The sequence below is a fragment of the Engystomops pustulosus genome, chromosome 4, assembly GCF_040894005.1.
Source record: "Engystomops pustulosus chromosome 4, aEngPut4.maternal, whole genome shotgun sequence".
Taxonomy (NCBI): Eukaryota; Metazoa; Chordata; class Amphibia; order Anura; family Leptodactylidae; genus Engystomops; species Engystomops pustulosus.
In genome coordinates this window covers 64,269,345-64,296,169 of record NC_092414.1, presented here as the reverse complement: position 1 = coordinate 64,296,169, position 26,825 = coordinate 64,269,345, and the positions used below count along the sequence as shown (strand labels likewise).

The 26,825-nt window shown below is 42.7% G+C and overlaps 2 long non-coding RNA genes across 2 annotated transcripts in view; one reads left to right on the top strand and one right to left on the bottom strand.

The window, feature by feature from the left end:
* Positions 1-3,618: 3,618 nt before the first annotated feature.
* Positions 3,619-26,825, bottom strand: part of LOC140128983 (uncharacterized) — a 91,199-nt gene continuing 67,992 nt past the window's right edge. The window contains exon 3 of the long non-coding RNA XR_011855227.1: positions 3,619-3,810. This is a non-coding gene — a long non-coding RNA (uncharacterized lncRNA). The remainder of the gene's footprint in view (positions 3,811-26,825) is intronic.
* On the top strand, positions 23,793-25,291 carry LOC140128982 (uncharacterized). Its single transcript, XR_011855226.1, has 4 exons — positions 23,793-23,899; positions 23,980-24,250; positions 24,547-24,784; positions 25,071-25,291. It is a non-coding gene; the product is annotated as an uncharacterized lncRNA (long non-coding RNA).

Genomic DNA, 26,825 nt, shown 5'->3' with positions numbered 1-26,825 from the left:
CCACATACGTCGAAAATATGTAGACGTATGAAAAAATGCATCAATTTTTGTCAATTTTATGACATATACATTGCAGCATACATGTAACAGATGCCAAAAATTTGATGTGAGCCCAGGCTTAGGGAACAATTTAATATCTTTTAAAATCTACTGGAAACTTGAAAAAATTCCAAATATGGTGGGCTTGTTTTTTCAACTTTCACCGTGTGATCCAAATGACACATCCCCTTTATTCTTTAAGGTAAATCTACCATAATGGTAAATGAGGGGCCCTCATTCATAGTTTCAGGCAGTGTAACGCTGGTAATCTTATATTTGTTATCCATGCCATCCAGTGCAATCACAGAAATACCAATTTAGCTATGTTTTATCTAATTACCTTTAAAAAAAAATGTTTGACTTTGCAAAAAAAAAACTTAGCATTGATACATTCTGACACCCACAACTTTTTTTTATACTTCTGCTTATGATGTCCTTTACTGCAAGACATTTTCATAATATATGGTGGTACTATATGCAGAACTGTACCACCTTTTATTTACTTTTTAGACACATTTTGGCTGCAACATGGTAAAAGGTGTATTTTTGCACATTTTTTTTGTTATTGCTTTCACATAATGGGATGATTCATTTTTATACTGTGATAGATAAGGCTTTTTAGGAGGCGGAGATATCTAATATGTTTGTGATTTTATTTGTTTATATAAATAAACAATATATGTATTATAGGGCAAAGGGGTGAATTTTATATATATATACGGTATATATATATATATATATATACACTCACCGGCCACTTTATTAGGTACACCATGCTAGTAACGGGTTGGACCCGCTTTTGCCTTCAGAACTGCCTCAATTCTTCGTGGCATAGATTCAACAAGGTGCTGGAAGCATTCCTCAGAGATTTTGGTCCATATTGACATGATGGCATCACACAGTTGCCGCAGATTTGTCGGCTGCACATCCATGATGCGAATCTCCCGTTCCACCACATCCCAAAGATGCTCTATTGGATTGAGATCTGGTGACTGTGGAGGCCATTTGAGTACAGTGAACTCATTGTCATGTTCAAGAAACCAGTCTGAGATGATTCCAGCTTTATGACATGGCGCATTATCCTGCTGAAAGTAGCCATCAGATGTTGGGTACATTGTGGTCATAAAGGGATGGACATGGTCAGCAACAATACTCAGGTAGGCTGTGGCGTTGCAGTGATGCTCAATTGGTACCAAGGGGCCCAAAGAGTGCCAAGAAAATATTCCCCACACCATGACACCACCACCACCAGCCTGAACCGTTGATACAAGGCAGGATGGATCCATGCTTTCATGTTGTTGACGCCAAATTCTGACCCTACCATCCGAATGTCGCAGCAGAAATCGAGACTCATCAGACCAGGCAACGTTTTTCCAATCTTCTACTGTCCAATTTCGATGAGCTTGTGCAAATTGTAGCCTCAGTTTCCTGTTCTTAGCTGAAAGGAGTGGCAACCGGTGTGATCTTCTGCTACTGTAGCCCATCTGCCCCAAAGTTCGACGTACTGTGCGTTCAGAGATGCTCTTCTGCCTACCTTGGTTGTCACTGTTGCCTTTCTATCAGCTCGAACCAGTCTGCCCATTTTCCTCTTACCTCTGGCATCAACAAGGCATTTCCGCCCACAGAACTGCCGCTCACTGGATGTTTTTTCTTTTTCGAACCATTCTCTGTAAACCCTAGAGATGGTTGTGCGTGAAAATCCCAGTAGATCAGCAGTTTCTGAAATACTCAGACCAGCCCTTTTGGCACCAACAACCATGCCACGTTCAAAGGCACTCAAATCACCTTTCTTCCCCATACTGATGCTCGGTTTGAACAGCAGGAGATTGTCTTGACCATGTCTACATGCCTAAATGCACTGAGTTGCCGCCATGTGATTGGCTGATTAGAAATTAAGTGTTAACAAGCAGTTGGACAGGTGTACCTAATAAAGTGGCCGGTGAGTGTATATATATATATATATATATATATATATATACAGGCAGTCCCCGGGTTACATACAAGATAGGGTCTGGAGGTTTGTTCTTAAGTTGAATTTGTATGTAAGTCGAAACTGTATATTTTATAATGGAAGTTCTAGACAATTTTTTTTCTTTTGCCCCAGTGACAATTGGAGTTTCAAAATTTTTGGTGTAATTGGACCAAGAATAATCAATAAAGCTTCATTACAGACACCTTACAGCTGATCATTGCAGTCTGGGACTATAGTAAAGCATCCAGAGAGCTTCACCAGAGGTCACATGGGGCAGAGGGGTCCGTCTGTAACTATGGGTTGTCTGTAAGTCGGGTGTCCTTAAGTAGGGGACCGCCTGTATATATATATATATATATATATATATATATATATATATTATTTACACAGATATTTACATTTTTCTTTATAAGTTCTTCCACCTAGTATATTGTGAATATGCTGCTCTCCTGTCACCAGTGGGCTGTGATAGGAAGTGCTAAATGACAGCTATGTAGCCTTTAAGAGTAACCCAGCTGTCTTGGTAACTGATTGTCTCACGAATGACATTATAGGGGCATTAATTGGTGGCACAAATGTGCCAGCAATGTTTCGGTGCTGGGATCATGTTTTAATGCAAAATCTAACAGGCTAACTACCTTGATCAGTGTATCCGGAAGGTAACTGTGGTAAAATATAGCAAACAGCTCGTAAGCCCTCACATAAATCTTTAACCACATAATGATGTATCAAATTGTATGGAGGTAAGGAACTGGTTACTTAAATAATATTTCCTACCTACAAATTACCTTTAGAGAGACCATGTGATGGAAATTAACCTCCATGGAGGCTGGGGAGGAATTGAAGTCCATTTAAGCATGCTGTGATTTCATGTGATCAGATGCATACATGGGGTAGATGTTTCAAATATAACGGGGTAAAGGACCTTTCATGCCATCACCCTGGTTACGTGGGAGAAGCCGGCCTTCTGATGCCAGTTAATATAAAATAAGGTTTATTTATGGGGATGTAAAGGAAAAATTGTTAGCTAAATGAAGGGTTTTAGTTAAATAATAGGGCTCTATGGGAATATGTTACTATATTTGTGAAAATGTGGTGACAGGTTTCCTTTAATTATGATTATCTCTAAAGCTAGACTTTAAACATTTAGAACAAGTAACATAATATATTATGAAAAAAGATGGTGGAAAACTGGACTGTAAAACTAAACCCCCAAGTTCAGAATTTTTGGTTGATTTTTGGTTGATGTTTCATGAAGGTTAAAACCAAGACGCTTCCGGAGATAAATAAAAGTCTAATTTCCGGGCTTAGGTGATTTACTTCTAGACGAAATCACATAACTCAAAATGTCAATATCATCCTCTGTCCCCTTCTATTGGACTTAGTGAGTTATGGATTCTGGTCTTTTATAGACACTTATTGACACTTGATATTTTACATCAGCACAGTCGCAGCCTTTCCACATCTGCAGCATACATTACCCTGAACTAATTCATATTCAAGCACAGTGCAGCATCCATAACATCCATAAAATGTCAAACAACATCATTTTAGTTTGCAGCAATCAATATTCAGTCTACAAAAGTAATTTATTATTTTAAATAGTTTTTATGTTTAATTGCCATGCCATTCTCATTAATTAGATGAATTGATGCCGAGTTGCCATTCCAGTCATAACCTTTACAGAGCACTCTGCACCCAGTGATACCGAGTGTCATTCTCCTCTCTAATCAGCTCTGCTTTGCACTATTTGACATAGTCGGGTCATCCCAGTGCATATTGAAGATGGCTCCTGAGTCCTGTGAAGGAAGGAGATAGATAGTATCAGCTTCCTCTTCAAATATCCCAGTGGTCTTTAACTTGGCTTCTCGCAGACCTAATGTATGTGTCTGGAATATATGTTAATGGAGACAGTGACAGCAGGGACATTGAGAAATGCCTTTTAAATCCTATGCAGCGATTGCTGGGGTTGAAATGATCATTTCAAATGTCATATTAAAATGTAGAGAGAGGGAATTAAAACTACAAAAGAGAGATTTTTCATACTGCACATAATAGACATGGTTAAATAAAGTCTCTGGAAAATTTCATCAGCTTAAGTATTACTATTATGTTTTCAGATAACAGAAAGAGGAGCTTAAATGTTTATTTAATGGTTCACTGATAGGGCAAATACTTTTTTTTGTGCCTAATTCATGTAAAATTGGACAACATTTTTTTTCAATTATGGATTAGAAAAACATGAATTTAATGTAAAGAAACCATAGCATGCTTCTCAATGAGCCATGCCTGGAACAATATTTTAGCCTTATGTACTTGAATAAGCTGCAATATCAGATAAGTCATATTAAAAAGTCTGATGCTGTTTCTAGAAGATGGACAGATATTTTATATATATATTTTTTTTTTATCTAGGACAAACTTTAAGGCTACCTGAATAAGATGATGGCCAACATTGGCCTAGAGAAAAGGAAGTTAAAATGAATCTGTCACCAGGAATGTTATTTTTAGCTGGTGACAGGTTCCAATAACCTATGGTATGGTTTGCTTATTTTAAAACTACCTTTGTCAGCACTCTGAATCATTTCAGTACTTTATATAAGTTTAATTCACATTACCTGGCTCCCTGACAGCAACAAGTGGTGAGTCTCCAGGAAGGGGGAAGCTGCAGCCTGTGTGTGACTGTGTCAGTCTCCTCTCCTCACACTCTTCCAGCAATCTCCTCCCTCTCATGTGCATTGAGCAGGCAGGGGAGGGAGGGGGATGATGTGAAGTAGTGAAAGAATGCATAAAAAGAAGCAGGCACACACAGGCTGCAGCTATCCCTCTCCTGGGACCCAGCATATGTTGCTGGCAGGGAACCAGGTAGTACGAATTAAACTTATATAAAGTATTGAAATTATTCAGAATTCTGACAAAGGCATATTTAAAATTAGCACAGAAAAGTCTATTGGAACCTGTCACCAGCTAAAAATAACATTCCTTGTGACAGGCTCGCTTTAAAGGGGTTGCCTAGAGGTTGAAATCATGGCTGCTTTCTTTCACAAACTGCACCACACTATACCATGGTTTACGTAGGTATTACAACTCAGCTCCATTCATCTGTATGCAGTTGCAATACCAGCACAAGCTCTGGTCAACCACTTTAACGGCAGTTTTTCATGGCCAATTTGCTCCAGTCTGCCATCTGTTTTTCACAAATGCTAATAAACTCTTGTATATGAATGATCCATCAAAAACTGCTCTACCAAGGACATGCTGTACCTTTTTATTGATTGGTAAAATAATGTCCATGGTCACTGGATTACATTTAGTGCAGCATTCTGCTGTCCTTTTAAAAAACAGATGGCACACGGCTGATCTTCACTGTCGTATGCATCTGCCCTAAGTGTTTCATGACTTGGATTCAGTCTCTTAATATAATCAAGAGTCCAATGGATAAACGGGAAGGATGTAAGAGAGATGGGATCCTAGAAATGATTGATGACTTTAATAAGAAATTGTATTTAAATCCCATATTATGTCAGTTGAATAGGAGAACAGGCTAGTGCATATATCAGCTTGTTTAGCTGCTGCTGGGATTTGAGATAACTCGTCAAAAAATTAACCTTTTAGATGGGCAATAGCATGCTCAGCAGCATCTGGCAACAGGTTCAGCCTCTGGTCGGGTTCCCGTTGCATGCTTACCTTCAGGCACCATGCCCAGCCATGCTTCAGGTCCCTTAGGGTGCAGGCGGCGCATATTCATCCTTCTTGAAGCAACAGGACGTTTTCCAATAGCATGTCCAAGACAATCTCGGTGCACCTCCAGCCTTATTGCCAAGCATGACCTGTTCTCCGTTCCTGAGCGAAGGTAACGAGTTTGCTAGTCCTGCTCTGCTACATGGTATTCTATTTCTGTCTGCTACCCATGTATGACCCCCAGCTTGATCCCGACTCTGATTTGATCTGCGCTCCATGGCATACAACCCCGGCTTGTTTCTTGAACCTGTGTTGCCTGCCACAACCCTCTACCAGTCCCTGAATTTTGATTGAACGGTGCTTGCCTTGAGTATGGACTGTTACTGTCTACCCACCTTGCTTGACCCATTAGTACCACGCACCGGACTTCGGGTCTGCTACTTTGTTAATGAAAGCCATGACATAATTTATTAAAGAAACAACTTACATAAACTCAGATTACAACACATGGTGGGAGCAAAAACAAAACCCAGGAAGCTTCTTTCATATACAACCTAATTGTGACTTAAAGTGATACTGACCTATTGAAAATGCAGTCAAAGCTTGTTAAAAAGTATTATTATTAGTGTTATGTTAGAAACTGCATGTTATGGTAACTTTACTGCATAGATACTGTGGTATGAATAAAGTCAGCTTTTATCTATGAGTATAATAATTTTTCGAATTTACATGAAAAATGTATAGCGGGAAAAATATGATAATAAAATATCTATAAAAATATTTGTTCTGTTGGTTATCTACCAAATCAGTGAATAGGAGAACCACAAGTGAGCAACCCTGATGTGTTAGCATTCATGAAACATAGCATTTAGCATTTAATGTAAGAGATACATATAGAAGATGAGTCATCTTATGCAGAGGGCAGAAATCCTCCTACATGTATGATTCAGATCAGTTAAGCTATGATTCAGATTAATTATGTAGGAGTTACATTGAACATATAGAAGGCTTTTAGGAAAAATAACTGCTATATAGCCATAATAATGCACTTCAGTTTTGCAGAAAGGAAAATTAAATGTCTTCCATGAAATGAATGAATAGCAAAATGCAAATGTTTTACTTAAAAGGAAAAAAGGAAATTACAGTATCATAAAGTGTTCTGTGTATTTCATTCTGTGCTGCAAAATGAATGTCCTTCACAAATCCTGCATGTTATTTATAATAATATTAATTTCGGTAATGTTATTAATATTACATACCACTGTATTAAGCTGGAATTTTAAAATTGTTGCATAGTCTAGAAATTCTTCAAATGAACAGTGTTATTGCTACTGTTGTAGTACTCTATTTGAAGAGTTGCGTTGGTTTACATTATCAAAGCAAAGACCCTCAACAGACTAAGGGTTCATTCACACAACCGTCTGGGAAGATGTAAATGCAACTGAATATTTGCGTCAGCTTATGCGTCCCCATAGCGGGCAATTTGCGGTTGGCAGCAGTACGGTGCCACATATGTTTTGCTCTGTACACGTGGAAAAGATAGAGCATGCTCTATCTTTCCCCGTGTGTGCACCCGTGTGCTGCTGTTCTCTATAGAGGGGGAAGGGGTCACCTCTTCCTCCTCCCCAGCACGCAGCGGTATGCCCGCCTAGCTGCGGCTAGGCAGGCATACGGCAGTATGAATGTACCCTAAGCTTCTGTAACCTTACCCTAACCTTACTTCAAACTTATTCATCTGGAGTAGGTCCAAAGGAAGGCTCTAATGCTTTCCACTGTAAAGTCATAAAGAGGCTAGGGCCACCCGTTGGTACCAACGTTTTAGAAACATATCCAGGATCTATTTTTTGGAGATGTCCACTCTGTATGATATATATATTGCACTTAGAATTAGGTAAATAAAATAGTACTAGAAATGTACTAGAATTGGACACAGTATTACACTTAAAATAATGGGTTTTATTATCCTTACTGAGAAATTCCCATCTTTATCTGGATGCTAATGTGGCACACCCTAAGCCTAAGGCCAGTTGTACACAAGTGACATAGAAATCATTGAAAAAAATGAAGCATTCCTTGCTATTCTAGTTATAACCAACTAACCATTTTGTGACAGATTTTCACATCCATTTTATTTCTGGGCTGAGATACTTCCTCTCTTTTCTTAGCATTGCCAAGCAACACATACATGAAAAACTGACCTCATTGGGATGGCATTTGAGTGTTCTGTCCTGCCTGGATTTCAGAGTTCCGGTCCAATCATCCCCTGGAATGGAGCCTTAACAACACATAAGAGGTCTGCCAGCCCTAGTTTTTTTGCCTGCTATCGTACGTATATGTGCTTAGAGAGCTTGCTCCATATAAATTTATTCTATATTCTGCATTCTGGTATCTTGACACTTCGCAACTATTTTCTGTACTATCTTGTCTTCCTCTCCATGTTTTGCACTTTGGTGCAGGAATGGAACGTCAACTAGTTGTCCCCTACTGATTAGGGTAGGCAAGGCAATCAGGCAGGGCAGCTGTGAAGGGATTTAATCACAGGTTCTACTGTCTGTCTTCCGTCTGTTCCCAGGCCCTGCATTACACAAGTACATGTATGCTACCAAATAATACAGTGTATATACAACAAAAAAAAAACATAAAATCACAGTATTTTCAGCTGCCTGCAATACATGATTTTCCAAATTACAGTAAAAGTGATGTATTGGACAATGGGTGCTAGTCTAGTAAGAAGATAAAATAAGAAGATAAGAAGAGGTAGTTGAGCTTACAGTTGGGATACTTTCCAGAGGTTATATGAAAGAATAGAGGGAAGGAGCTAATGTCAGAGAGGTAATAAGCAAGCCTGCTTGCTTATTACTTGCCTGATTTTATTTTTTTAACATAATCAGCTATTACAGTATATGTATTCTGTATGAAAGGTTTGAAGAACACGCTAAGTACTACTACTATAATACTTGGTATTATACTTGGTATTATTGCAGAATAAAGTCTTATTACATCTTTGATTGTGTTACATAAAAATGTTTTTATTTTTATGTGTTTTTCTTCCTTCATCTTTTATAACATGTGATTTAGACATGCATAAACATGGGAGCAGTAGAAGTGACAGATATTTTAATAGGCTACAAATATAAGTAAATATCTTCACTGACACTACATAAAATCGACAAAAACATAAAATATACACTTACATTTCAGCACAAAACGTTTCCTGTAAACACAGTAAAATAACCTAAAATAAATCATGGTAAAAATTATAAAATGATGATAAGCTTGTGCATACAAAACCCTCATAACTATTGTTTTATCTGACAATATTTCTATAGTTCTAACTAGAGATGAGCGAACACTAAAATGCTCGGGTACTCGTTATTCGAGACGAACTTTTCCCGATGCTCGAGTGCTCGTCTCGAATAACGAACCCCATTGAAGTCAATGGGAGACTCGAGCATTTTTCAAGGGGACCAAGGCTCTGCACAGGGAAGCTTGGCCAAACACCTGGGAACCTCAGAAAAGGATGGAAACATCACGGAAATGGACAGGAAACAGCAGGGGCAGCATGCATGGATGCCTCTGAGGCTGCTTAAACGCACCATTATGCCAAAATTATGGGCAACAGCATGGCCATGACAGAGTGACAGAATGAAGCTAGATAGCATCTAAAACATGCAATAATTGACCCTGACACTATAGGGGACGGCATGCAGAGGCAGCGGCAGCAGGCTAGAGAGTGTCATGGCGACATACCCTAAATGGACTCAGGCTTCAAACCAATGGGTGGCAGAGAGGAACCAAAGGAGGTGAGCAAGAAGTGCTCAAATAATATCGGTACATGATAAAAGTTTGCCAGTATATTTTGTGGATTACACAGCAGGGTGGCGACAAAGTTAACATGGAAGCCATGAAAACAACCCAAAATTCTGCCTGACACAGCTCGTTTGATAAGGGGACCATGTATGGAGGCAGTGAACTAGTAGTAGATTAAAGGTGCTGCAGTTAAAACTATGTTAGTTGGATCTTGGCATGGAGCTGGCGCTCCGCTGCCAGGCGAGCTTTCGCCAATCCAAGCCCCTGTCTCTAGGCTACTCCCCAAACAGCACTTTTGTATAAGATCAAGTGTAGTAGCGTTCTTATAAGTTTAGGATATGCCGGGTGAGGGGAATGTAAACAGATGCGCAAGAAGCGCATGATGCGCATGGAGCTGGCGCTCCGCTGCCAGGCGAGCTTTCGCAAATCCAAGCCCCTGTCTCTAGGCTACTCCCCAAACAGCACTTTTGTATAAGATCAAGTGTAGTAGCGTTCTTATAAGTTTAGGATATGCCGGGTGAGGGGAATGTAAACAGATGCGCAAGAAGCGCATGATGCGCATGGAGCTGGCGCTCCGCTGCCAGGCGAGCTTTCGCAAATCCAAGCCCCTGTCTCTAGGCTACTCCCCAAACAGCACTTTTGTATAAGATCAAGTGTAGTAGCGTTCTTATAAGTTTAGGATATGGCGGGTGAGGGGAATGTAAACAGATGCGCAAGAAGCGCTGAAATAATATCCCTAAATGGTAAAAGTTTGCAAGTATATTTTGTGGATTACACAGCAGGGTGGCGACAAAGTTAACAACTTTGATGTGGAATCCATGAAAACAACCCAAATTTCTGCCTGACACACCTCGTTTGATAAAGGGACGATGTATGGAGGCAGCTATATGGACGACTTTTGGAGGTAGCAATGGAGACAACGTGTGGAGGCTGCTATGGAGACAATTTAATTTGGATAGTGCCTGTATGTGGCAGTCCCAAACATTTTTCAAACCAGAGGAGCAGGTAGGTGGCCCTCCAGTAAAATGGGATAGATTGAGTGCCTGTATGTGGCAGTCCCAAAAATTGTTCAAACCAGAGGAGCAGGTAGGTGGCCCTCCAGTAAAATGGAATAGATTGAGTGCCTGTATGTGGCAGTCCCAAAAATTGTTCAAACCAGAGGAGCAGGTAGGTGGCCCTGCAGTAAAATGGAATAGATTGAGTGCCTGTATGTGGCAGTCCCAAAAATGTTTCAAACCAGAGGAGCAGGTAGGTGGCCCTCCAGTAAAATGGGATAGATTGAGTGCCTGTATGTGGCAGTCCCAAAAATGTTTCAAACCAGAGGAGCAGGTAGGTGGCCCTCCAGTAAAATGGAATAGATTGAGTGCCTGTATGTGGCAGTCCCAAAAATTGTTCAAACCAGAGGAGCAGGTAGGTGGCCCTGCAGTAAAATGGAATAGATTGAGTGCCTGTATGTGGCAGTCCCAAAAATTCTTCAAACCAGAGGAGCAGGTAGGTGGCCCTCCAGTAAAATGGAATAGATTGAGTGCCTGTATGTGGCAGTCCCAAAAATTCTTCAAACCAGAGGAGCAGGTAGGTGGCCCTGCAGTAAAATGGAATAGATTGAGTGCCTGTATGTGGCAGTCCCAAAAATTCTTCAAACCAGAGGAGCAGGTAGGTGGCCCTCCAGTAAAATGGAATAGATTGAGTGCCTGTATGTGGCAGTCCCAAAAATTCTTCAAACCAGAGGAGCAGGTAGGTGGCCCTGCAGTAAAATGGAATAGATTGAGTGCCTGTATGTGGCAGTCCCAAAAATGTTTCAAACCAGAGGAGCAGGTAGGTGGCCCTCCAGTAAAATGGAATAGATTGAGTGCCTGTATGTGGCAGTCCCAAAAATTCTTCAAACCAGAGGAGCAGGTAGGTGGCCCTCCAGTAAAATGGAATAGATTGAGTGCCTGTATGTGGCAGTCCCAAAAATTGTTCAAACCAGAGGACCGGGTAGGTGGCCCTCCAGAAAAATGGAATAGATTGAGTGCCTGTATGTGGCACTCACAAAAATTGTTTCAAACAGAGGACCGGGTAGGTGGCCCTCCAGAAAAATTAAATGCATGAAGTATAGCAAGAGCCAGTGGGCCCTGTCAAAAAATAGCCATTTTCCTCTGCTTTACTGTACAAAGAGGAGGAGAAGGAGGAAAATGAGGAGGAGGAGGAGGAGTGGATCAATTATTCAGGTTGAGCTTCCTTCACCTGGTGGAGATTGGAAATTCTGAGAAATCCAGCCTTTATTCATTTTAATAAGCGTCAGCCTGTCAGCGCTGTCAGTCGACAGGCGTGTACGCTTATCGGTGATGATGCCACCAGCTGCACTGAAAACCCGCTCGGACAAGACGCTAGCGGCAGGGCAGGCAAGAACCTCCAAGGCGTACAGCGCCAGTTCGTGCCACATGTCCAGCTTTGAAACCCAGTAGTTGTAGGGAGCTGTGTGATCATTTAGGACGATGGTATGGTCAGCTACGTACTCCCTCACCATCTTTCTGTAAAGATCAGCCCTACTCTGCCGAGACTGGGGACAGGTGACAGTGTCTTGCTGGGGTGACATAAAGCTGGCAAAAGCCTTGTAAAGCGTACCCTTGCCAGTGCTGGACAAGCTGCCTGCTCGCCTACTCTCCCTCGCTACTTGTCCCGCAGAACTACGCACTCTGCCGCTAGCGCTGTCAGAAGGGAAATACTGTTTCAGCTTGTGCACCAGGGCCTGCTGGTATTCATGCATTCTCACACTCCTTTCCTCTGCAGGGATGAGAGTGGCAAGATTTTGCTTGTACCGTGGGTCCAGGAGAGTGAACACCCAGTAATCGGTGCTGGAATAAATTCTTTGAACGCGAGGGTCACGGGATAGGCAGCCTAGCATGAAATCTGCCATATGCGCCAGAGTACCAACGCGTAAGAATTCACTCCCCTCACTGGCCTGACTGTCCATTTCCTCCTCCTCCAACTCCTCCAACTCCTCTTCTTCTGCCCATACACGCTGAACAGTGAAGGACTCAACAATGGTCCCCTCTTGTGTCTCGCCAACATTCTCCTCCTCTTCCTCCTCATCCTCCTCCACCTCCACCTCCTCCGATATGCGCTGAGAAACAGACCTCAGGGTGCTTTGGCTATCAACAATGGAATATTCTTCCCCCGTCTCTTGTGACGAGCGCAAAGCTTCCGACTTCATGCTGACCAGAGAGTTTTTCAACAGGCCAAGCAGCGGGATGGTGAGGCTGATGATGGCGGCATCGCCACTGACCATCTGTGTTGACTCCTCAAAGTTACTCAGCACCTGACAGATATCAGACATCCACGTCCACTCCTCATTGTAGACTTGAGGAAGCTGACTGACCTGACTACCAGTTCTGGTGGAAGTTGACATCTGGCAGTCTACAATCGCTCTGCGCTGCTGGTAAACTCTGGATAACATGGTCAGTGTTGAATTCCACCTCGTGGGCACGTCGCACAACAGTCGGTGAGCGGGCAGTTGGAGGCGGCGCTGCGCTGCCCTGAGAGTGGCAGCATCTGGGCTGGACTTCCTGAAATGCGCACAGATGCGGCGCACCTTCGTGAGCAAATCAGACAGATTGGGGTATGTCTTGAGGAAACGCTGCACTATCAGATTTAACACATGGGCCAGGCATGGCACATGTGTCAGTCTGCCGAGTTGCAGAGCCGCCACCAGGTTACGGCCGTTGTCACACACAACCATTCCCGGCTTGAGGTTCAGCGGTGCCAGCCACAGATCAGTCTGCGCCGTGATGCCCTGTAATAGCTCTTGGGCGGTGTGCCTTTTGTCGCCTAGGCTCAGCAGTTTGAGCACCGCCTGCTGTCGCTTAGCGACGGCACTGCTGCTGTGCCTAGAGCTACCGACTGATGGCGCCGTGCCCACGGATGGTAGTTCGGAGGAGGAGGTGGAGGAGGGGTGGGAGGAGGAGGAGGCATAGTAGGCCTGAAACACCTGGACCGAGGTAGGCCCCGCAATCCTCGGCGTCGGCAGTATATGAGCAGCCCCAGGGTCAGTCTCGGTCCCAGCCTCCACCAAGTTAACCCAATGTGCCGTCAGCGATATATAGTGGCCCTGCCCGGCAGCACTCGTCCACGTGTCCGTGGTCAGGTGGACCTTGTCAGAAACGGCGTTGGTCAGGGCACGGATGATGTTGTCTGACACGTGCTGGTGCAGGGCTGGGACGGCACATCGGGAAAAGTAGTGGCGGCTGGGGACCGAATACCGAGGGGCGGCCGCCGCCATGAGGTTGCGAAAGGCCTCGGTCTCTACTAGCCTATAGGGCAGCATCTCCAGGCTAAGCAATCTGGAGATGTGCACATTAAGGGCTTGGGCGTGCGGGTGGGTTGCACTATATTTGCGTTTCCGCTCCAGCGTCTGGGGTATGGAGAGCTGAACGCTGGTGGATGCTGTGGAGGATCGTGGAGGCGACGATGGGGTTTTTGGGCCAGGGTCCTGGGCAGGGGGCTGACTAGCAGCTGACACAGGGGAAGGAGCAGTGGTGTGCACGGCCGGAGGTGAACGGGCTTGTTGCCACTGAGTGGGGTGCTTAGCATTCATATGCCTGCGCATACTGGTGGTAGTTAAGCTAGTAGTGGTGGAACCCCTGCTGAGCCTGGTTTGGCAAATGTTGCACACCACAGTCCGTCGGTCATCCGGTGTTTCCTTAAAGAACCTCCACACTTCTGAAGATCTAGCCCTCGCCGCAAGAGCCCTCACCACGGGAGCTTCACTAGTTGACAGTGGCGCTGATGCACCAGCTCTGGCCCTGCCTCTCCGTCTGGCCCCACCACTGCCTCTTCCAACCTGTTCAGGTCGAGGACTCTCCTCCGTCTCAGAAGCACTGTGTTCACCCGGCCTCTCAACCCAGCTTGGGTCTGTCACCTCATCATCCTCCGATCCCTCAGTCTGCTCCCCCCTCGGACTTCCTGCCCTGACAACAACTTCCCCACTGTCTGACAACCGTGTCTCCTCATCGTCGGACACCTCTTTACACACTTCCACTACGTCAAGAAGGTCATCATCACCCACAGACTGTGACTGGTGGAAAACCTGGGCATCGGAAAATTGCTCAGCAGCAACCGGACAAGTGGTTTGTGACTGTGGGAAGGGTCCAGAAAACAGTTCCTCAGAGTATGCCGGTTCAAATGCCAAATTTTCCTGGGAGGGGGCAGACTGGGGGGGAGGAGGCTGAGGTGCAGGAGCTGGAGGAGTGGGGATTTCGGTGACATGGGTGGACTGCGTGGAAGACTGACTGGTGGTGGACAAATTGCTCGAAGCATTGTCAGCAATCCACGACATCACCTGTTCGCACTGTTCTGGCCTCAACAGTGCTCTACCACGAGTCCCAGTAACTTCAGACATGAACCTAGGGAGTGTAGCTCTGCGGCGTTCCCCTGCTCCCTCATCAGCAGGTGGTGTCTCACCCCGCCCAGGACCACGGCCTCTGACCCCTGCAGTAGTTGGACGCCCACGTCCCCGCCCTCGTCCTCTACCCCTAGCCCTGGGGTTAAACATTTTTAAAATGAGAGTTATAACTTTTTTTTTTTTTTTACTTTTTTTTTTTTTTTTTGTGTGTTTTTTTGTGTTTTTTGTTTTTTTTTGTGTTTTGTGTTTTTTTTTGAGTTTTTAGAACCAAACAATCCTACCCTATTGCTATGGCTATTTTCTAGCCAAGTATCAAAGGAAGCACACTACTATGCCAGATGAGATGACACTGAGTTATTGCCTAATAGAAATCCAACCCCTACTGAATTTTGCCACTTCAGCCTTTGCTATGGATATGTGCGCCACTAAGCGCAGAACACAGCGGTCGCAAGTCTCACTACAAATTGCTCAGAATTGGCAAGTACATGCACTGCAGAAACTACAGCCACCAGCAGATCAACCAGAAATCAAATATATAGAACGCTACTGTAGGCTTCAAGAAGCTATTTGTATTCTCCTATGGCTATTTTCTAGCCAAGTATCAAAGGAAGCACACTACTATGCCAGATGAGATGACACTGAGTTATTGCCTAATAGAAATCCAACCCCTACTGAATTTTGCCACTTCAGCCTTTGCTATGGATATGTGCGCCACTAAGCGCAGAACACAGCGGTCGCAAGTCTCACTACAAATTGCTCAGAATTGGCAAGTACATGCACTGCAGAAACTACAGCCACCAGCAGATCAACCAGAAATCAAATATATAGAACGCTACTGTAGGCTTCAAGAAGCTATTTGTATTCTCCTATGGCTATTTTCTAGCCAAGTATCAAAGGAAGCACACTACTATGCCAGATGAGATGACACTGAGTTATTGCCTAATAGAAATCCAACCCCTACTGAATTTTCCCACTTCAGCCTTTGCTATGGATATGTGCGCCACTAAGCGCAGAACACAGCGGTCGCAAGTCTCACTACAAATTGCTCAGAATTGGCAAGTACATGCACTGCAGAAACTACAGCCACCAGCAGATCAACCAGAAATCAAATATATAGAACGCTACTGTAGGCTTCAAGAAGCTATTTGTATTCTCCTATGGCTATTTTCTAGCCAAGTATCAAAGGAAGCACACTACTATGCCAGATGAGATGACACTGAGTTATTGCCTAATAGAAATCCAACCCCTACTGAATTTTCCCACTTCAGCCTTTGCTATGGATATGTGCGCCACTAAGCGCAGAACACAGCGGTCGCAAGTCTCACTACAAATTGCTCAGAATTGGCAAGTACATGCACTGCAGAAACTACAGCCACCAGCAGATCAACCAGAAATCAAATATATAGAACGCTACTGTAGGCTTCAAGAAGCTATTTGTATTCTCCTATGGCTATTTTCTAGCCAAGTATCAAAGGAAGCACACTACTATGCCAGATGAGATGACACTGAGTTATTGCCTAATAGAAATCCAACCCCTACTGAATTTTCCCACTTCAGCCTTTGCTATGGATATGTGCGCCACTAAGCGCAGAACACAGCGGTCGCAAGTCTCACTACAAATTGCTCAGAATTGGCAAGTACATGCACTGCAGAAACTACAGCCACCAGCAGATCAACCAGAAATCAAATATATAGAACGCTACTGTAGGCTTCAAGAAGCTATTTGTATTCTCCTATGGCTATTTTCTAGCCAAGTATCAAAGGAAGCACACTACTATGCCAGATGAGATGACACTGAGTTATTGCCTAATAGAAATCCAACCCCTACTGAATTTAGCCACTTCAGCCTTTGCTATGGATATGTGCGCCACTAAGCGCAGAACACAGCGGTCGCAAGTCTCACTACAAATTGCTCAGAATTGGCAAGTACATGCACTGCAGAAACTACAGCCACCAGCAGATCAACCAGAAATCAAATATATAGAACGCTACTGTAGGCTTCAAGAAGCTATTTGTATTCTCCTATGGCTATTTTCTAGCCAAGTATCAAAGGAAGCACACTACTATGCCAGATGAGATGACACTGAGTTATTGCCTAATAGAAATCCAACCCCTACTGAATTTTGCCACTTCAGCCTTTGCTATGGATATGTGCGCCACTAAGCGCAGAACACAGCGGTCGCAAGTCTCACTACAAATTGCTCAGAATTGGCAAGTACATGCACTGCAGAAACTACAGCCACCAGCAGATCAACCAGAAATCAAATATATAGAACGCTACTGTAGGCTTCAAGAAGCTATTTGTATTCTCCTATGGCTATTTTCTAGCCAAGTATCAAAGGAAGCACACTACTATGCCAGATGAGATGACACTGAGTTATTGCCTAATAGAAATCCAACCCCTACTGAATTTTCCCACTTCAGCCTTTGCTATGGATATGTGCGCCACTAAGCGCAGAACACAGCGGTCGCAAGTCTCACTACAAATTGCTCAGAATTGGCAAGTACATGCACTGCAGAAACTACAGCCACCAGCAGATCAACCAGAAATCAAATATATAGAACGCTACTGTAGGCTTCAAGAAGCTATTTGTATTCTCCTATGGCTATTTTCTAGCCAAGTATCAAAGGAAGCACACTACTATGCCAGATGACATGACACTGAGTTATTGCCTAATAGAAATCCAACCCCTACTGAATTTTGCCACTTCAGCCTTTGCTATGGATATGTGCGCCACTAAGCGCAGAACACAGCGGTCGCAAGTCTCACTACAAATTGCTCAGAATTGGCAAGTACATGCACTGCAGAAACTACAGCCACCAGCAGATCAACCAGAAATCAAATATATAGAACGCTACTGTAGGCTTCAAGAAGCTATTTGTATTCTCCTATGGCTATTTTCTAGCCAAGTATCAAAGGAAGCACACTACTATGCCAGATGAGATGACACTGAGTTATTGCCTAATAGAAATCCAACCCCTACTGAATTTTGCCACTTCAGCCTTTGCTATGGATATGTGTGCCACTAAGAGCTAAACACAACGGTAGCAAGTCCCCCTGCTAATTCCTCACAAAATGGTAAAAGATGCAAATTAAAATAAAAAAAGTAGAACGTTATTGTAGCCCTAAGAAGGGCTGTTGGGTTCTTTGAGAATCACTCCTGCCTAACAGTAAGCTAATAGAACACCCTAACGCTTTCCCTGACCAGCAGCAGCTCTCTCCCTAGCGGCATCCAGAGACAGAATGATCCGAGCAGCGCGGCCAGCGGCTAGTCTATCCCAGGGTCACCTGATCTGGCCAGCCAACCACTGCTATCGACGTGTAAGGGTACCACGTCATGCTGGGTGGAGTGCAGAGTCTCCTGGCTTGTGATTGGCTCTGTTTCTGGCCGCCAAAAAGCAAAACGGCGGGAGCTGCCATTTTCTCGAGCGGGCAAAGTATTCGTCCGAGCAACGAGCAGTTTCGAGTACCCTAATGCTCGACCGAGCATCAAGCTCGGACGAGCATGTTCGCTCATCTCTAGTTCTAACATATTCTGCAGATTACATATACAAATAAAATAAGACATAACAGAGCAATAACAAAGATGAATTATTCTTTATTTTATCAGTAAATATAAACTCAAATTATTGTACTAGAAATAAAAATTTTATGTAAATATTTTCTCCAGGATGGGAGACTTTAAAATGGCAAATGGGGCCTTCACCTCACTAGTTATCTAAATAATCTTGTTATAACTAAAAATTTTGTTACACTGCTTCTCCTCTACTATATTTTCAATTAAATGCGTAGGGGGGTATTCCAGGAATATGAACATTTGATACAAAACCCCATAATGCAATAAAATAAATGAATATAACAAATGTCAATGTTATTAGTTACAAAATGGAGCTTACAAAGTTTGATTTTATGATTCAGAAAATGTTATGGGCTTTCTAAAATAGGTGGAGTTATCTCCAAGATGGCCACCACTGGAAACTACAAGTCCCATGATTCTTCAGTTCTCAATTACTCCCCCTCCCTCTTATGCGATGCTCCCAGTGATGATCTAATAAACTTTCTTGGTTGGTTACCATAGTAATGATGTGTAAATGCCATCATTGAATCACATTGCACATCATCTCACTGAGATGGTGTTTCACCACAACACCGGCCATACTGGATGCACTGCAACGACAGACAAACTTAGTGGTGATTACATGACCTGTCCAGGGAGGTGCAGGATATGTGATGTGTACATGTGGCCAGCCACCATTTTCTGTTCTGGATCTGCTTTTCGCAGAGAAAATCAATAGACTGATTAAAGGGCAATTCACATTTTAGTTCTTCATTATGTATGTCATAGCATTTTCCTGCTAAGGGGATCAAAATTTTAAATAACAATTAATTACATATTAGCTTATATTTTAAGGACCCATTTGTTTATGAAGTATTCTTATTCCTGAAATACCCCATTGAGGGAACCCATCACAGAAATTGACCTAATAAACCATTACCAGTATGTTGTCAAGCAAAATAACACCTTCCAGATCATGTTTGTTTTATAGCCCAGCTTGGCGAAACTGGATACTGATGTTCCTGGATGCAGGAGTGTCAATTACAGTGAAGTAGGCATTATAAGGAAGAGAGAGCTTGACTTCAGTGCAAAATTTTCTGCCTCCTCGACTTTATGCAGCCAATTTACAACTTACGGTACTTCAAAGTTCTGGATGATACTATGTAGCCAACTACTAAGGTTGTAGGTACTAAGGATTGACCAGACTCTCCAACAGTATATCCAAACCAATCCGTCCATTACGTACCGCCGATCCAAAAACCTTAAAGATTCTCTGGTTCGGAGCACCTATAATAGCCCCACGTGCGGCAATATATTTGGCTCTCGGGGTCCCAAATGGGGGTGTCGACCTTGTGGTGACTGTGTGGCCTGTGTGAATGTTGAGACTACCACCTCTTTTTTTGATTCCACTAGGCAAAGACAATACACGATCACGCACACGATTACCTGCACGACCATCGGGGTGATTTATTTTGCCACATGCCCTTGTGGCCTGATATATGTAGGTCTCACATCAAGAGAACTACGGCGTAGAATTCGGGAACACGTACTGGGCATTGAAGCCGCTAGAGAAGAGGCAGACCTGAACAAGTTGAAGACCATCCCCCGCCATTTTAAAGAACGGCATCAGTGCGATGGATCAAAACTGAAGGTGAGAGGCATAGATAGGGTTTTGATTGATACCAGGGGTGGGAACTGGAGAAAGGTGTTGGCACAAAGAGAAACAAAATGGATTTACCTTCTGAACACCGTCACCCCATGGGGTCTCAACGAGAACTTGAGCTTTGCGCCATTCTTGTAATCATACTTTCCTTACTGGGTCCCCTTTTAAGTGTAGGTTTTCTTTTAATGTAATTTTTAAATTCTCTTCTGCATTATTACTTTGTTTGTTGTCTTTAGACTCGTGGGTCTTTCACATGTTTTCTTTATTCTTTCAGGAATAATTTTGGACCTCCCGTTCTGCATATTTTAGGAGTTTGACCTTGGCCCCATTTACCATACTGCCCTTCCCACTACCTTTATCATCACCATCACGTGTGTTTCACTGTATGGCACTTCACTGTGTGTTCACTTCACTCGTCGTTTACCATAAGGAGTACTCTTTTCCGACATGCATATGCCGGCTTGATCTATCACAACCTACGCAATTTATTGGAATGTGTTCCTTCTATGTGGTTCTTGTTGTATATTACTGTATATAGATACACTTTTGTATGAACTATATCAGTCTTCTTTGCAATGTCATAGGTATATTCTACTTTTTTACCTCATCTCTATACCGTCTTGCACCTTATAGTATTGTAGCTTTATTCATTGCAGCACTTTATTTTTTATATTCTCAGCTCTCAAACTTTATGCCTATTGTGTATTATAAACTGCCACATTCTTGTGTCATTTTTACTGTTGATGTATTTTTATAGCACCTGCACTTTATTATGTTCCACATATCCAAATTACATTGGACCATTTTCATGTTTTTTGCACTTTTTTTCATATAGGCATGGTTTGACCACCGGCCATTTTATCTTACTGATATATCTTTTGGTCCATGTTTATATCACTCCTCGATCTATTCTACCCTTAGTGGCCGTTTTGGTCCTCTCTTTATAATCATGCGTCTGGTTTCATACTTACCTGGTATTCCCAACATAGTTGTACGATCTGCGCCACTTTTCTGCGTGTGCGCCACTTTTTCGGCGCGTGCGCCACTTTTTTGGCGCGTGCGCCACTTTTCCAGCGAGACCGAAATCTCGCGACACTGTGGAAATCCTGCGCATGCGCACTGGGTAATCGTGCAATGTAGCTAGCCGGACCGTTCTACTTGTATGTGCGGCTCCTTTCCGGTCCGGACATTCACTGCACTCAGACACTTTCATAATTCAGGTGTGTACAAACTATTCCATTGGTCCGCTTTCCCTTTTTATACCCATGAGTCCCTCTTCTCCTACACTCCCCTTGATAAAGCGCTCATAGCGAAACACGTGTCGGGGCAACTTCCCATGTGTGTTCTGATTTGGTATGGTATTTGTTTTTCACTTTCTTTTTGTCATTCTTTTCTGCAGGATTATCTGTGCATCTATTTTAACCCCATTGTCTTATGCATGTTTACTTGGGGCTATGCTATATGACAAATTTATTACCTACCTATATATATGGATATAATTATTTATTGTACCACACATGGCTTTTAACCCATTGTAGTTCACCCATTGTGTGTCTTGATTATTTGTATGCTACTAATAAAGATGGTAATTTTTTACATTTATTCTTTGTAAGTGTTACATCACTTTTTGGTCAAATTATTAGTGTTTTGTATTGGGACCCGAGTGTGGCCGACAGTATTGTCCACATATATCAGGTCTATCAAATTCTGTTGGTGTTCTAAATTCCTGTATTTTTACAGATGTTTTTTGTTTTGTAACAATGGATTTTCGAGCCCGAGAATCTCAGTGGCGTCTTCAAGCAGATGCTGTCTTTGGCACTCTGGATGAACACAATGAGGACCCAAACGCTAAAAAAAGTAAGGAATTGAAACAAACCCTTAAAAATTTACTACATCGCCGCACTAAACTATGGTGGAACCGTTTGTCTTTGGAGAATTATAACTTGAAAAATTTGATCCCAAGAGGACTTAGGGTCCAAATTTTTCCATCCTTCGGTTTGGACGACCAGGTGTTCTGCACCAAGTGGGAGGAAGCTTGTAATCAAAGCTCACATACACTTATACAGCTCATTATTGATCAAAACACTAAGCAACTTGAGAAACTGGATAAAGAGATCAATGAAATTGAGATATCAGTTAAGCAATTGTTGCCGAATACTGAGCTCGATGCTTTTTCCTTGGAACTTGACGAACTATTTAAATCATGGGAAAAACAGATCAAGACCCAAAAAACGAGGAAGTTCCAACGTGACTTACAAGACTTCACCTTAGGCAAAATATACAAGTGGAAAAACCCGAAATCTGGACTTCAGAATCGGAGTCCCTCTATTTCCTCCTTGTCTTCCTTAGGTGCTACCTCTCAGTTATCCTCGGAGGGGTCGGAAGGGAGACCCAGAAGAGGTAACAAAAGGAGATTTGAGCCGTACCAAAGACAACAGCCGAAGAGATGGGCTCGAGGAGATCGAGATCCGGATGGCAGAAAATCTACATTAAAGGTAATTAACCTGTCTGATATAGAACTCACTAAGTCTCAAATGGAAGTTTTGTCTTTGGGTCTGTCCTTTTCTCCAACTGAAAGCTTCGATTGCTTTACAGCAATAAAAGACCTACACCTCTTTGCCCGAAAACTCGCTTTCAAAAAAATCTTCCATGAAAAAGATGCTGCAAGATCCCCAGAGGACCATGAACATCTGGCCTTACAGGCGCTGGAGGACCTTTTGGAGGAACAGGAGGGTCCCCCAAAGAAAGGTATAATTCCACCCTCCCTATCACCTCGTTCTAGGAACTTCCCCCTCTTCTGTCACTTTCCTAACATTGACCTTTTTGTTAAATTAGTCACACAGGAATTTAAACGGATACCGAGGTTTGGCGGTTTCAGCAATTGCACTAATGTACAACGCAAAGCCATATCCGAGTTAGGTAAGCTGACAGAAGTGGTTATCAAACCCTCAGATAAAGGGGGAAATGTGGTAGTGTGGCCAACCAAGGACTACGAAAAAGAGGCGTTTCGCCAGCTGAGGGACAATACCTGTTACAGAAGACTTACCTTTAATCCTTTGGCCAAATTTAGGGACGAACTGGTGGGAATCCTTAGGGAAGCAGTAACGAACAATGTTATACTTGAAAAACAAATGGATGTACTTGTTCCCAAATTCCCTAAGGTTTCCTCCTTTTATTTACTTCCAAAGGTCCATAAGCGCCTCAACAGTCCTCCAGGACGTCCGATCGTCTCCGGCACCGATAGTCTCTGTGAACCTATATGCAAATTGATCGATTACCACCTGCGCCCTTTGGTTAAAACCTTACCATCCTATTTGAAGGACACCACGGATGCCTTGAGGAAATTTCAAGGTATCCATTTAGATCCAACCATGACTATCGTTACTTGTGATGTTGAGTCGTTATACACGTCTATTCGCCATTCTGACGGTATAGCGGCAACCAGATTTTTTCTGGAAACCTCAAACATTGACCCAAACTTTGCGAACTTACTGGTGTCATTATTGGAGTTTGCACTGTCACATAATTTTTTTCTTTTTCGTGACCTACTCTACCTACAGCTCCAGGGAACGGCTATGGGGGCGGCTTGTGCCCCCTCATATGCCAACCTTTTCCTGGGGCTGTGGGAAAGAGAAGTTTTCATCACTAATCCCTCCAATTTGGTTAACAATGTACTTTTGTACGCTAGGTATATTGACGACATCATCATGATATGGCAAGGATCTGAATACGAACTTCACGAGTTTATACAGGAGCTGAATAACAACGAGAAGAATATAAAATTGACATACAAGGTGGGAAGGAAACGAGTTGAATTTTTGGATATTCTATTTGATGTAGATGACCATGGCAACATCGTGTCTGATGTCTTTAGGAAAGAGACCTCAAGTAATACACTACTCCACGCAAGCTCCTCACACCCTCCTAAACTCATAGACAGTATCCCAATCGGTCAGTTCCTCAGAATACGGAGACTGTGCTCCTGTGAGACGAACTTTGAGATTCAAGCAAATGATTTAAGACAGAGGTTCAGAGAACGGGGCTACTCGAATCGTTCAATTGAAAGCGGATACCAACGGGCAAAGAGGATAAAACGAGAGGATCTTCTAGCTCCAAAATGTAAACCCAAAAAACAGGATAACAAGGTGAGATTTATCACTACTTTCAACTCACAGTGGGAAACAATACGAGGTATTTTGATGAAACATTGGCAGGTACTAAGGATTGACCAGACTCTCCAACAGTATATCCAAACCAATCCGTCCATTACGTACCGCCGATCCAAAAACCTTAAAGATTCTCTGGTTCGGAGCACCTATAATAGCCCCACGTGTGGCAATATATTTGGCTCTCGGGGTCCCAAATGGGGGTGTCGACCTTGTGGTGACTGTGTGGCCTGTGTGAATGTTGAGACTACCACCTCTTTTTTTGATTCCACTAGGCAAAGACAATACACGATCACGCACACGATTACCTGCACGACCATCGGGGTGATTTATTTTGCCACATGCCCTTGTGGCCTGATATATGTAGGTCTCACATCAAGAGAACTACGGCGTAGAATTCGGGAACACGTACTGGGCATTGAAGCCGCTAGAGAAGAGGCAGACCTGAACAAGTTGAAGACCATCCCCCGCCATTTTAAAGAACGGCATCAGTGCGATGGATCAAAACTGAAGGTGAGAGGCATAGATAGGGTTTTGATTGATACCAGGGGTGGGAACTGGAGAAAGGTGTTGGCACAAAGAGAAACAAAATGGATTTACCTTCTGAACACCGTCACCCCATGGGGTCTCAACGAGAACTTGAGCTTTGCGCCATTCTTGTAATCATACTTTCCTTACTGGGTCCCCTTTTAAGTGTAGGTTTTCTTTTAATGTAATTTTTAAATTCTCTTCTGCATTATTACTTTGTCTGTTGTCTTTAGACTCGTGGGTCTTTCACATGTTTTCTTTATTCTTTCAGGAATAATTTTGGACCTCCCGTTCTGCATATTTTAGGAGTTTGACCTTGGCCCCATTTACCATACTGCCCTTCCCACTACCTTTATCATCACCATCACGTGTGTTTCACTGTATGGCACTTCACTGTGTGTTCACTTCACTCGTCGTTTACCATAAGGAGTACTCTTTTCCGACATGCATATGCCGGCTTGATCTATCACAACCTACGCAATTTATTGGAATGTGTTCCTTCTATGTGGTTCTTGTTGTATATTACTGTATATAGATACACTTTTGTATGAACTATATCAGTCTTCTTTGCAATGTCATAGGTATATTCTACTTTTTTACCTCATCTCTATACCGTCTTGCACCTTATAGTATTGTAGCTTTATTCATTGCAGCACTTTATTTTTTATATTCTCAGCTCTCAAACTTTATGCCTATTGTGTATTATAAACTGCCACATTCTTGTGTCATTTTTACTGTTGATGTATTTTTATAGCACCTGCACTTTATTATGTTCCACATATCCAAATTACATTGGACCATTTTCATGTTTTTTGCACTTTTTTTCATATAGGCATGGTTTGACCACCGGCCATTTTATCTTACTGATATATCTTTTGGTCCATGTTTATATCACTCCTCGATCTATTCTACCCTTAGTGGCCGTTTTGGTCCTCTCTTTATAATCATGCGTCTGGTTTCATACTTACCTGGTATTCCCAACATAGTTGTACGATCTGCGCCACTTTTCTGCGTGTGCGCCACTTTTTCGGCACGTGCGCCACTTTTTTGGCGCGTGCGCCACTTTTCCAGCGAGACCGAAATCTCGCGACACTGTGGAAATCCTGCGCATGCGCACTGGGTAATCGTGCAATGTAGCTAGCCGGACCGTTCTACTTGTATGTGCGGCTCCTTTCCGGTCCGGACATTCACTGCACTCAGACACTTTCATAATTCAGGTGTGTACAAACTATTCCATTGGTCCGCTTTCCCTTTTTATACCCATGAGTCCCTCTTCTCCTACACTCCCCTTGATAAAGCGCTCATAGCGAAACACGTGTCGGGGCAACTTCCCATGTGTGTTCTGATTTGGTATGGTATTTGTTTTTCACTTTCTTTTTGTCATTCTTTTCTGCAGGATTATCTGTGCATCTATTTTAACCCCATTGTCTTATGCATGTTTACTTGGGGCTATGCTATATGACAAATTTATTACCTACCTATATATATGGATATAATTATTTATTGTACCACACATGGCTTTTAACCCATTGTAGTTCACCCATTGTGTGTCTTGATTATTTGTATGCTACTAATAAAGATGGTAATTTTTTACATTTATTCTTTGTAAGTGTTACATCACTTTTTGGTCAAATTATTAGTGTTATGTAGCCAACTAAAAGGAACATGATCTGGAAGGTTTTTAATTGTACAACATTGTTTGGAAAAGCCGTAATACAGTATCTTGTTTGTGCTATATTCCTACTGTATATTTCCCTATCTGACTGTTTGGAAACTGAATGTGCTATAGTATATCACACTCAGTAACCATTTCCCCATAGACCAATGTAATATTATGGCAATGGTCATGCATTCAGCTGTTAATCTTATATTTTAGGTTCTCTCACTTAATCATAGCTAGGAAAATATATCAGATTTCCGCCTTTTACAGTAAACAGCTGTTGAGCTCAGTGGTTAGGGCCAGAATGAGGGATATGAACAGGGATGAATAATTATCTAGTATATATATATATATATATATATATAT